The sequence below is a fragment of the Vidua macroura genome, chromosome 1 (genome assembly GCF_024509145.1).
Source record: "Vidua macroura isolate BioBank_ID:100142 chromosome 1, ASM2450914v1, whole genome shotgun sequence".
Classification (NCBI taxonomy): domain Eukaryota; kingdom Metazoa; phylum Chordata; class Aves; order Passeriformes; family Viduidae; genus Vidua; species Vidua macroura.
This window is the reverse complement of record NC_071571.1, coordinates 146,815,031-146,828,155: the sequence shown is the minus strand read 5'-3', so window position 1 is coordinate 146,828,155 and position 13,125 is coordinate 146,815,031.

The following is a 13,125-nucleotide window of genomic DNA, read 5'->3' as shown; positions in this document are numbered from 1 at the left end:
CTTATCCCTTAAACAGACACCAGCACGCTTGAAATCCCCTGTGAAGACCAGGTCTTTGACTGTGGGGCTGCTGCCCCATGTCTGGAAATGTCCTCAGCCATTCAGACTTTCTGGCTGGGCAGTCTGTAGCAGACCCCCATTTTAATATCACCTGTCCCTGCCCACGCTTCCATCCTGATCCATGAGCTCCTCATCCATCCCCAGGTGAAGCTCTGTGCACTCCAGCTGGTGTTGTCCACAACATTGAGGATGTTGTCCCCTCCTCATCTTCCTGCCTATCCTTCCTAGAGCCCATAGTCTTCTCCACCATAATCTTCCACAGTCCAGTCATAGCAGCCATCGCATCACATCTCCATGATATCCATAAAATCACAGCCCTGCAGGTACGTGCACAGCTCTAACTTTCCTTGTTTATTCCCATGCTCCATGCACGTGATGAAGGCCCCCAGTGACACAGACTCACTGGCTGGAGTGCCTGGAATTCCTCTGGGCTGCCCTCCAGGTGCTCTCCTGCTGACCTTTGATCCCTCTCCAGGTTCTGGGCATCTCTTGCTGGCCCAAGTGTTGAGCTGGGAGGAGTGGGAAGGACTGAGATTTCCCTCCCTAACTTTGCTTTCAATAACAAAATAAAACCCAGAGGTCTTGGCATGATTGTTAAGAAAGAAGGCATCAATACTGAGCTGTGATAGTTAACATAACGAGAATTATGGCCTTAAAATCTAGAACTAATATTTTGTTATAATTTAGAGCTATTTTTTGTTTTTGTTAATTAACATCTTATTTTTCAATACAAAATATTTAATCAGATTGTATTTATTTGCTGTTTTCTAGTGAACATGGCTGCTTTGCCCTATAGAAAAGGTTAATCATTGGAAAAATTAATTTCTTCTTTTCTAGAAAAAACATTATAATTAAGTTCTTAGTGAAACAGATGGACAATCCTACCCACAAAATAGAGGTATTTATACAAATATCACTGAACTAATTGATGCTCAGTTACATCAAAAAGAAGCACATAAGATGCTTTCCTGGTGTCAACATTTCTGACTATGATTTACTACATTAATGATGTCTTATAGTGAGCCGTTTTCCTGAGGGAGAACAAAACCTGTAACTTTTGGGCACAATTTATTTTCTTGATCAATGCAGTTGCATGAAAAGAAAATACATTATGTTAGCCTAGTATATGACACGTCCATAGGAAGGTGTAATTCAAGTGTATAAAATCCAGTCTCATTCAGGGGTGTCTGTATTGTATAATTTTAGAAATATGCATTTAAAATTATTTATTCATAATTAATTGCCATTCAGTAAATTTATAGCCCCTGAGGAAAGAGCCAGGCATGAACACCTCATTAATTTCGTTTAATCAACAGTAAAACATTCAGAAGGCTCACATGCTTTTATCCCAGACCATTACCAGACAACTGTGTACAAACCCCTCAAACTGTAGGATAGTTCACATTTTCCACAAACCCTAAGGCTAGAACCCTTAAAAACATCTGTTAAAGGGAACATGCGTGTTTTGCAAAATGCTGGTGGGACCCATTTCAGTCTTCCTTTAATATGTATTGTTCCCCTCTAGATATAAAGATCCTATATGTAAAAGCCTCAGAATATAAAGCAACATGGGGCTAATCCATAAATCTTTAACTTGAAATTAACTCTGTTCCCTTAACTGCTCCCCTGGAGTCAAGAAATGCATGGCTTGGAGATCTGGCTGAAGATTTCACCAAAAGTTTGCAAAAGAGAGAGGGAAGACAACATCTGTGTCTGAAAGATTTACTGTATGTAGGAAAATTATGAGCATGGTTTCTTTTACCTCCTGGGAAAGGGTAGCAGTAAATAAATCTAATTCCTTTACATCCAGGAGAATCATTATAACGTCCATCACTACTGAAACAGATGAACAATTGCACCAAATAAATAAAATATTAGTGTAAATATCACTGAGCTAATTGACTTTCATCTAAACCAAAAGAGGGAAAACAAGATACTTCCATGTTGCTAACAGCTGTGACTATAATTTATATCATTAATGACTCCTTCTGTTAAGCCATTATCATGGGCCTAAAGATTCTGGAATCTAATTTAATTTCTTGATCAGTGAGATGAATGCAAAGATAGCACACAGGGATTGTTATAGAGCAAATCATATCTCTATGGCAGTAAAATGTAGACCCACTCAATTTTTTTCCCCAGGAGGTTTTATTTTTCAACTGTTTTTAGTTATGTAAGAGACAATATTTTTCTTCAAAGTTTTTTTTTTTTTTAAATATTTCAGATATTTCCTCTCTAGAGAAAAGCACAAGATTCTATCTATTACCCATCCGTAAAACCTGACAAGTCTGTGACATTTCTCAGATTTACCTCATTACCACTAAGAATAGGTTTTATTATTTTTGGTGAACATATGTAGTTTCATTGAGTCCACAATTATGAGGAAAAATTTCTTGCTTGAAGCTGCATAACAAGTATGTAATATCATAGTTCTAGAGATAAAGCACAAAATATGGATGTTCTCCTTATACCCTGATTTTATATGTGTGTAAACCCAACACCTATTGGGATGAGACCAGTAAAAACATTAAAGATTTCTGTCACTCTAAATCTGCAAAGCCTTTGCAACATCTCCCAACAAAGGAAAACATTCAGGCTCACTAAATCAAAAGTGAAAAAGGTGGGATCTAGGTACTGTCCTAATAATTAATTAATGTTTTCCATGAGATTTGCTCTAGTACTTGATCTTGAAATTCTGTAAGTACAGTACTTTTATTTTGAAGATAAGGCCATTTTATTGTTTTTAAGCTAATTAGATTAAGGGCTTGAAAAGATGCACTCGTCAAATTTTAACAGCCTGAAAAAAAATCCATCCAGAATATGTGTAGGTTTTTTTCCTCTTAAACACCTCTAGAAATCTAAATCTCAGGGCCCTGTATAGCAATTCAAGCTATAAGCAGTTTACATATTTCAAATGCACACTGACTACTACATTTCTTTTCACAATCCAAGCATCAGAATTCTTTTCCCCTCATTTTTCATAACGTGTTGGGTTTTTAAAAAAATCAGTGACAGCAACAAAGAACAGCCGGTGGATGCAGTGCTGACTCAAGTAGTCTTTGATAGCTCTCTAACAGATAACACATCTTGCTATGCTGCAGAGGCACATTCAGACAGATAATGTGCAATTCTAATTCAAAAAGTGTTTGAACATAATGTTTCTGTCTTGCTGCCTGATCTTTCAACTTCTGTTTCTTAGCAGTGTTAATTCTACTACAGCCCATTGATTCTCACAAAATTAGTTTTTCTCGGGCTGTGTTAGAGAACTTTTTAGTCATGAGGTTTTTGGTTTTATATTTTGTGAGTTTTTTTTCCCTCCTCCAGCCTTACCCATTCTGTGGCTCAGACTCACCTTTGACATACTGCAGAAATGTTAGAGAAAATCTTTTAATAGAAACTAACTGTGGAACATGACCTGAGTGACCATTTACTGAAGATGCCACAGAAAAAGAATATATGATGCCAGGTGAGATACTTCTACTAGAGTTAGGGAATTAATAATTCAATAGTCCAAGGCACTGATGAAGCCTTGTCTGCAATATTGTGCAACATTCAGATCCCTGGGTCATCAGGGAAATGGAAAAACTACCTAAGGGCAGGAGACTGATGAACCTGAGCTTTTCAGAAACAGAAGTTGTGGGGAGATCTGACTGATGAGTACAAATGCATCAGAACCTAAGCACCAGGGAAGGAGATGAGCTGTTTAAGCTAAAGGCCAGTGTAACAAATGTTGTACTGTAACAAATGCTCACACAAACACTTTGTGAATGGGACATTTTCCCTCATCATGGAAAAAAAACCTAAAGTGACTGCAGAACAAAAAACAATCTGTATTTTTAAGCAGGTGTTTATTAATTTTGTGCCAAGGAGTAACATCTGGAGTCTTCCTGCGGCGTGGGTTTTCGCTCTCCCCAGCTGCACGTGGCTCTTGGGAGCCCGGCTGCGGCGTAGCTTCCACGTAATGCCGGGGTTTGCTGCCGCAGGTTCCCGGACACGGCTCCGTGTCTCGGGCGCGTGGGCTGGCCAGCCGCTGTTACCGTGCGCTAGGGACCCGGCAAAGAGGTAAGGAATTTGTCCATTTACTCCGTGCTTGGCAGGAACGGTTTATTGGTCACGTGGCGCAGTTCGATGGAAAGACGCGACCGCTCCCGGCACTCGCATGGGAGAAAATGGCGTCTGGGTGCCGGCGGGATAGCGTTTTATGGAGGGGCGGGGTGAGAGGATCCACGGCCTGCCGCCCAATAGGGGCGGCTGCCGTGGCGGTGACGCCAGCAACAGCGACCAACCAGAGAACCCTGCAGGGGCGGGCACCGAGCCGCGGGCTGAGCGGGATCGTGTGGCCAGCACGGGGTTTCCCGGGGCCGGATGGCAGGGTGGTTACAGGAGCGGCACAGGGGTAAGAGCCGGCAGCAGGCAACATGGGGGCAGAAACCGCGGGGGGGAACAACACGGGGGAAACGCGGGATTACAGAATTTATTTTAACATAAATTAAAAACCCTAATCTAAACCCAAACTCCGGGATGCAACATATTCCCTCACTAAAAGTGAGAGAGAGGGAACAAGAAAATACAGGACACTGGAGTCCAATCACAAACTCTGTTAGTGCCCTGTCAAGAAATTCTTTTGAAAAAAAAAAAAAAAAAAAGAATGCAGCAGGAAAATGTTGTGCTGTATAAGAATCCTATTGACCTCAGCTGCCCATCAGAGTTGTGTCAAAAGCCTGGCTCTTACCTGTCCAAAGGTCTGAAGAGTTAAGGTTGAGCATCTTCAGTGCCCAGTTTTAGTGGCTTTGATTGCCTCTGACTAGCTAAGGGAAATGCTACATCATTTTAGAAATCACATGATCTCTTCTTGTCTTGAAGGTATTTAATTTCTTTCCCCAAAATCACTGAAAATCATTAATTACCTTAAAAGCTTAGCTAGGAGGTCTTGTTAGGAAGTCTGAGGAAAACTTCTTGACTCTCATTCTGAATAACAGTGAGGGGAAAGTGCTGAGACACTTCTTCATGCCTTCATGGCTTGGAAAATGCAGATTTTCTAAGTGTAGTAGTTCGGCTAGGGATATTAAGGGTACTCCAGCACATAGCAGAAGAAAAAATGCAACAAAATAATTGCTAAAAGGAATGTAAAATTCCAAGAATGCAGGAGAGATTAAATTCTCTATGGTAAATTTCTTTCGTAGAAAGTAAGGATATGGGTGCTTGTTTCATTTTAGCATGGGAAGAAGAGCAAGACAGCACACTTCATGTTCAAGGAAGAAAAAAAATTAGACAAATGTAACACTCATGTTTCCTAGTTGCTGAAGACCAGTAAATAAAACCAGACAGTATATTTTTCCAGGCTGCATCCCCTCCTTTCTGCTAACTACAGAAACATTTCAAGCTTTTCATCCTATTGTTTTTCAGCATATACTGTCTTCAAAATTCATTTCCACGAATCTGATTATTTCCATTTTGTGCTTCACATAATGAATCACATCTTTGTTTCAAGAGCTCCTCATCTCCTGATCCCCTTTGGGATCAAAAGCATGAAATTTGATACATTAGCCGTTCTGTCCCATTACATTAATTAGGAATGAAGATCATGTTTTGACAAATTGCTTGAACTTTATGAAGCATTTATTGAAATCATTGCCTTTTAAATATATACAATTGCAGATCTTCTTATACAAAAAAAAAAAAAACAAAAAAAAAAACAAACAAAAAAAAAACCAAAAAAAACCAAAAAAAACAAACAAAAAAAACAAAAAAAAAAAAAAAAAAAAAAAAAAACAAAAAAAAAAAAAAACAAAAAAAAAGAAAACAAAAAAAACCCCCCCAAAAAAACCCCAAAAAAACCAAAAACCCAAACCAAAAAAAAAAACACATGGGAAAAGCAGAGAAAGCTAGAAAGCAAACAGACATGACAGGAGCACACATAATTACTCTAAAATTATTGTCTCAGATTGTGCCTGCCTCATAGGCAAAAATGCCAAAGGTAAATACCAAAATACTCCTCTTTTCAACTTGAAAGAGCAGATATAATTTCCTGTAGTTACGAGGTAGGGTTTGTTATTGTTTTTATTAAGAGCAGTGTGAAATCCACAGCAAAATTTGAGAAATATGACTTTTGGGAGTAAATTTTTGATCAAGTTTTTTCTGGGAGATGTTTTTATCAGAATTTGATGCCTCTCTGAATGGAAAATAGGACACATCTCCTTCCTCTGAATCTTTAAAAGTTTTAGCTCTTTATCCTTTCAATTTCTATATATCACAGCACCTCAATTAGAAGTAGGAGTTTGCAAAGAGCCAAGGTCACTGCTCTGAGACACAAATGAACCTTCTCTCTGCCTGCCTCTGCCTGTGTCAGAGCAGAGTGCCTTGCTGATGGCTCAGATGTGACATTATGGCACTGAGGGGGATCTGGATGTCCAGGGGACAAATCCAGGTCCACCCTCTTGGCACAGACACTGCTGTGCAGGACCTTGGAAGAGAACAGGATGGAGAGGAGGGGAGAGGAGAATGGTGAGGAGAAGGCAGCTCATCTTCTCTCCTCTGCTCTCCTCTTGGACAGCAGATCGATCTGTTGCATTTGGCAGTTTAGGGGTAATGTCAGGAAGAAAAGTTGTGTGAAATTCCCACTGTCTGCCTATTCCAGCAACACAATTAAGACCTTGGAGTCTGGATCTCATGGTAATTCTGTGATGAGTGAAGTCCATCTAGAAGGTGATTCAGCCCACAGCTGTGCAACTCTCTACACATGAGTTAAATACAGTTGAAATTAATGAGATTTGGTAGGTTGAAATAGCTTATGGTTGAGTTTTAATCCACAGACAGGAACTGGGGCTTCTCTGGGTCTGAATTTCAGAACATTCTTTGGGATTGTGGGATAACATAGTCAGCTATGAATGATCAGATATGTACCTTCAGTTCTTTCCCTGCTGTGAAAGGGTTCTGTGCTCTTGGCATTATTTCTAAAGAGAGAGAATAATACCTCCCTTCAGCCAAGGGATTTCTGAAGGCCTGTAAAGATTATTCATGCTCCCTACAGATTTAGGAGAGAGAAATTTGTCCAAAAGTCCTCTCTGAACTCTTTTGTTCTACAGCTTCTGGAGAGGCATGTTCTCCCTCTAAATACCTCAGAGAGGCAAAGCCCAGGAGCCAAAGCAGACACAAAGAAGTTTAAAAGAAAACATACTGAGTGCAACACAGGCCAATCCACTCAGCTGACTCAGAGTTGTTTTGGCAGAACAGTTGAACTTTTGAGTGTTCAACAGCACAAAATGCCAAAAAAAATATATCCCCTACCTCTGGCTTCATATAATTTTCTTTATATCTTTATGTGTCTACCTTTATTGTCCTTTTGTTTCCATTCTTTCCTTTGGTATTTTTGTCTTCCTAAATAGCAATGATAAGCATATTTATGCAGATCTCTTAGTAGGCAAATGTATTCTTGTATGTGCTCTAATGTGCTTCCTGTCATGTTGTTCATTATTCCTTCAGACTTTAATAATCTTCTCAGCTTGATATAGTTAAGAATAATGAGGCATTTATTCCTATTCAAGAAGCTAATTAAAAGACTCCGTTTTGTTTCTCTTAGGTGGGTTGATAGCTTAATTATAGATGTAAGATTCACAAAAAAAATCCCCTGTCTATGTTGGATAGCCCTATACAACTACATCATGTCTCTCTTTCCATTTTCTTCATGACATTGTATATTACAGTTCCCTGGAAAAAGAACAATACAATGAAGTTTGAAACAAAATGCTTCTGCTAAAGAGCTGCAAAGTTATGATGAGCAATTATTATGTGAAAGCTGAAGTGAGCATTATTTGGAGCTGGAACTAAGGTTTCTATTGTTTGTCTGAAAAGAAAATAGGGCCTGGCTATTGTCTTCACTTGTCACCTCCAACTCAGATCATAAGTAATGGGGCATGAGTGATGTATGGCTGTGTGCCCATACCAGCCTTAATTCTTCCAAGTGGAGAAGTCTATGCAAAGCCAGAGACATGCAGAGCTTCCTGGGGTTTTGCCTTTGTTACACTGTATATGCCAGGAGTGATTTAGAGCTACACTGTGGTGCCTTCCCAATAGTTTTCCAGATTTATATTTTACTTGTATTGTCTCCTTGTTATAGCTCACTGTTAAATACCATGATTTGTGAAATAAAGAACAGAGACCTAAATGAGCTCTCTGAGTCTGCCCATCAGAACAACAGTGCAAACAGAAATAATGGGAGATCCTCAACTCCATTAACTCCCCAGTCCTGCAGACCTTCAGGGTCCACAAGAGAAGCAGAGGTACCCCCAGACTAATTCACACTGGAAGCAGAGGCAGAACTGTGTGGGGTACTCCAGCCAGGAGATGGAGGCTGTGGAACAAGACAAAATCCTGGAGGAAGAACCAGCCTCTGCCAGGGGCCCAGCAGGGTTGTATGGGAATGACTGTCCTCAGAAGCTCTGGAAGGGATCTTCTGGTCTCCTACAGCAGGATCTGTCCAGGCATCTGCCTGCAGTGCTGCTGCAAACTGGACCCTGCAAAGTGGTTTGTTTGAGTGGACAACTGGTGGATGCCTTGTTGCGTTCAACATTTTTTTATCAAGTAGGTTCAAGTCTTGAGAGAGTCATAAGGGAGCACTGTGTAAGAAAGGCCTATGGTTCCATTCTGTGGGAGGAGATTGGAAACAAGGAGGAGGTCAAAAGCCTTCATGTCTGCCCTGAGTGATAACTCCCTTGTTAAAGAAATTCAAGACACAGTTGGGTTAGCCCAAAGTGGCATTTCTACTGAGTTTTATTGCAGCTTGATGAGATATGGCATCATGGCCTAGCCCAAGGTTTGGATGCTCCTGACTTCACTTACCTGAAGGGGTTTTGTCTTTAAAAAATAAACACTCACAGACTTTTTCATCTTGCTTTGAGGCAATGCCATACCTGCCTATCATGGATAGCAGACACTCATCTGATGATGGAAACTTTTCCAGTCATGATCTCCCACTAGTACTTCCTGGAGCTACACACTGGGGAGGAGTTTTCCCTCCTGCTGAGCACGGCAAATACGTTGGACCATACTAAATATCCACTGATTATTAGGTCTACATCAGGGACTGGTCCCTTCTGTCTGTTTTAGACAATGGTCTTAATTTCAGACACCAATTTCCCTCTCCTCTCCTCTCCTCTCCTCTCCTCTCCTCTCCTCTCCTCTCCTCTCCTCTCCTCTCCTCTCCTCTCCTCTCCTCTCCTCTCCTCTCCTCTCCTCTCCTCTCCTCTCCTCTCCTCTCCTCTCCTCTCCTCTCCTCTCCTCTCCTCTCCTCTCCTCTCCTCTCCTCTCCTCTCCTCTCCTCTCCTCTCCTCTCCTCTCCTCTCCTCTCCTCTCCTCTCCTCTCCTCTCCTCTCCTCTCCTCTCCTCTCCTCTCCTCTCCTCTCCTCTCCTCTCCTCTCCTCTCCTCTCCTCTCCTCTCCTCTCCTCTCTTCTTCCAGAGATATTAGACTGCAACTTTGAAAGCTTGTAATAAAAATGCTAAGAAAAGATTTAAATACATATGTACAGTAATGCACCAGCACTAATATGTTGGCTCCTTTCCTGGAAAGCTATAGGAGTCTGTGATAACTTTTAGACAGTCAGAAAATCTTAGAGGAGAGAGAAATGAAAAGCTATTGAAATAGGAAGCAAATAGTTTAGCATGGAGGTGGAAGGAAGGTTTTCTTACCCTTGACATGATTTAAGACTGAGTATTAAAACCCCGATGAAGGAAAGGAATTCAGTGTATATGAACACAGGCCTCAGGGAAAGAGTAGGACTTGAAGGAAAGCTATTAAAATAAGAACAGCTAGTGGTGTTGAATTGGTGGGTACTTCATTGTGCTGGCCTTATTTAACAAATATAAACGGTGGAGTTAGACTACTAGTGATGGGTTTGAATATTTTGGGTCTTTTGGACCAAACACAGTGATCCAAGTTACATAATGATGGAGTGTTCAAAGACATACACCACTGAATAAAGCTAAATTACTGGGTTTAAATGATAATTTTGATTCTAGATGAACTGTTTTTCAGTGTGTCTATCAGATTTAGCTGTAATCTGAAGCAAATATGTGACAAAAGTATATATTAAATAAACCTAGGTATATTTCCCTTACTGGAAAAATCTACAGCTCAATTTCATGGTCATTTCATAATATATGTATTTCAATAGCAACTTAATTGCAATGTAGAATCCAGGATTACTCCTTAAATACATGTGACCAGTATGACTCAGATTAAACATTTGTCTCCCTTTCTGCTGGAACTCAAATACAAAAATTCTGTGCTAACATTTAAGAAGTGGCACTGTCTAAGTTGGAATGACCAACATTTAAGTGGCAACCTGATAGCTATTTAGAAAAACTTAGAATCATAAAATTGTTTGGATTGGAAGGGATCTTAAAGATCGTCTATTTCCAACCCTCAGACCTTCCACCAGATCAGGTTGCTCAGCGCCCCAGCCTCCAGCCTGGCCTTGAATGCTTCCAGGGATGGGGCATCCACAGCTTCTCTGGGCAGCCTGTACTAGGGTCTCACCATCCTCACTGTAAAGGATTTCTTCCTAATATCCAATCTAAGCCTGCCACCTTTCAGTTTAAAGCCATTGCCCATTGTCCTCTCACTACATGTCCTTCTCCAGCTCTCTAGCAGCCCCTTCAGGTATTGAGAGATGGCCATAGGGTCTCCCTGGAGATTTTTCTTCTCCAGGCTGAACACCCCCAATTCCCTCAACCTTTGCTTATAGGAGAGGTGCTCCATCCCTTGCTGCAAGATTTACAAGGACTCCGAACTGGAACCATCAAAGCTTCTAAGGTTTAGACTGTGATAATTAATGAAGCAATGTTTGCTAATTATATCTAGGGAATGAATGTCATTAAGAATTGTGAATGTTTGTGTGGGAACTGAAGGCACAGGGGGTCCTTAAAGAAAGCTTGAAAACTCCATTTAGAACTTTTGTTAGAACAGTTATTTAGAACCCATTTTATCAGATGTGAAATATAAAAATTCTTCCTGTAAAAGCTGGTTTAAGGAGGAGCAAATTGTAGTTCCATGATCTCATTCTTTGATCTTTCAGGCTTCTAAAAAGGCCAGCCATTTCGAGGGAGACTTCTGAGGATCTGAAAGCTTCCAGTCCTTGTATATGCCACACCTTTGCTGTTGCAAAGACACATAAAGGTGATCCACTCCATGAAAAACCTCAGAAAAAGTAGGGCTAATTTCACCAGTTTAATGTAGTATTTAAGTGTTGTGCTTTGCACAGTCAACAAAATAAAACTTACCTGTTATTTTCTCCTTAAAGTAAGATTTCTCCTTCCAGCCAAGCACTGAATTTGAACCTCTTTGTTTTCATGGATACCAGATTTCTCATGTAAGGCTGAGACTTTTGATGATCCATTGCAATTAAATCTATTAAACCTGTCAGCCCAATGACTCTGCTGTCCTAGAACAACAACTTGAAACCAACATAGAGCACTGTGCTGCCTGCCCACCTTCGGAGAATGAGGTAGCCTTGAAGAAAACAAGGAAACTGCCTGGGGACTATGGCTGAATGGTGTTGATGGCACTGTGTGCCAGGATCTGTATTCTCTAACGGCACCAACAGCTCCAGTTGACACTGTACTTGAAGCCTAAAAATAGCTAAATCTAAACATTTTGGGTTTTTCTGTGATAGCTGATGCCTGTTGGCACTGACATGTTTTCCCTTCTGCCCCTTATGTCCTGAGGAAAAAAAAAGATGATTGAAAGTCTCTCCCACATCTGAGGGACTTTTGCACACAGCAGTTTGGTCACAGAGAGTTGCTGTGTCTGATTGTCTTCATTATCCAAAGCTGAATGAAATTTTTCATGATTAAAGAAGACTAAAATGGTGCCAGCCTACAGCTGATATGCCTGAGGATTTCAAAGAACTTTACTGAGTGGGAGATAAAATTCAGATTTTTCCTGCAACCCAGCACCTGGCTAATCCACATGGGAAGATTCCCAACAGGAGTCCTTTCAAGGTTATCAATACATTTTATGGTATATTGCCCAACATCCACACAGAAATCTCAATTTCACTTTCAGTTGCACAAGATGCAGTTGCTTGGAATTCACAGTGAATCTTCTGAAAACTAATGTATTTTAAATTAAAGGCTATTGCTTCTTAAGATATGTGCCATATAAGATAGAAAACTCATCATGATGTTTTCCAAAAGGATTAATGGGAGAATCCAGCCAGACAGTAATTTCCCCAGGAAAAGTGTTTTGCCCATGACAGTTACTGGTGAGGGATCTCTCCCTGTCTTTACCACTGCATATGAACCTTCCATGGTATCTTCTCCCTGCCCTGTTCAGCTGAGGAGGGGAGTGACAGAGTGGCTTTGGGGGGCACAGGGCATCCAGTCACCACAAACAGTTTCCTAAATAAACAGACAAGACAACTATGGGGCCTTCAGTAAGAACTGAATGATGAAGATCTCCCTGCATACTCGGCCACAGTAAGTGAGTAAAACATGGGGGATAAACATGTGCAGCACATGCTGCTTTAGAGACACTCTGGAAAATGCTAGAGAATGAGGAGAGTGTCCTAAGAGCGTGGAGGGTTGCTTCAAACTCCCCACAAAACACAGTGAGAGAGAGAAGGCTCTCCAAGCTGTTATCTGCTCTTCCAAAGAGCAATATTTTAGGAACTGTAAGCACTTAAGTCTATAGCTTTTATTTACTTTAGGAGTTTCTTTTAGTCACTAAGTATTCTTTATAAATGGGGAAGGTCTATTCTCTAGATAAATTCAGAACAGTAAATATAATTCAAGTGTATGTTATTTCACTGTGGAAGTATAGGCAGTTTTGTGTGCTTTGTTTGCCTTCAGTTTAGATGCCAGTTTTTCACTTTGAGCAGTTCAGAGCCCAGAGGAGATTAAGAGAAAACTTCTCTTTAAAGCACAGGAGTTTATATATACTCCTAGGCCATAGCTCCCCCTTTTTATGGACAGATATGGTTCAAAAATGTTGATATCTCCTTATGCCTGGAACAACCATGCCCCTGAGTCCTCGCCAGACATCCTTGCCATGGAAACACATGCTTTGT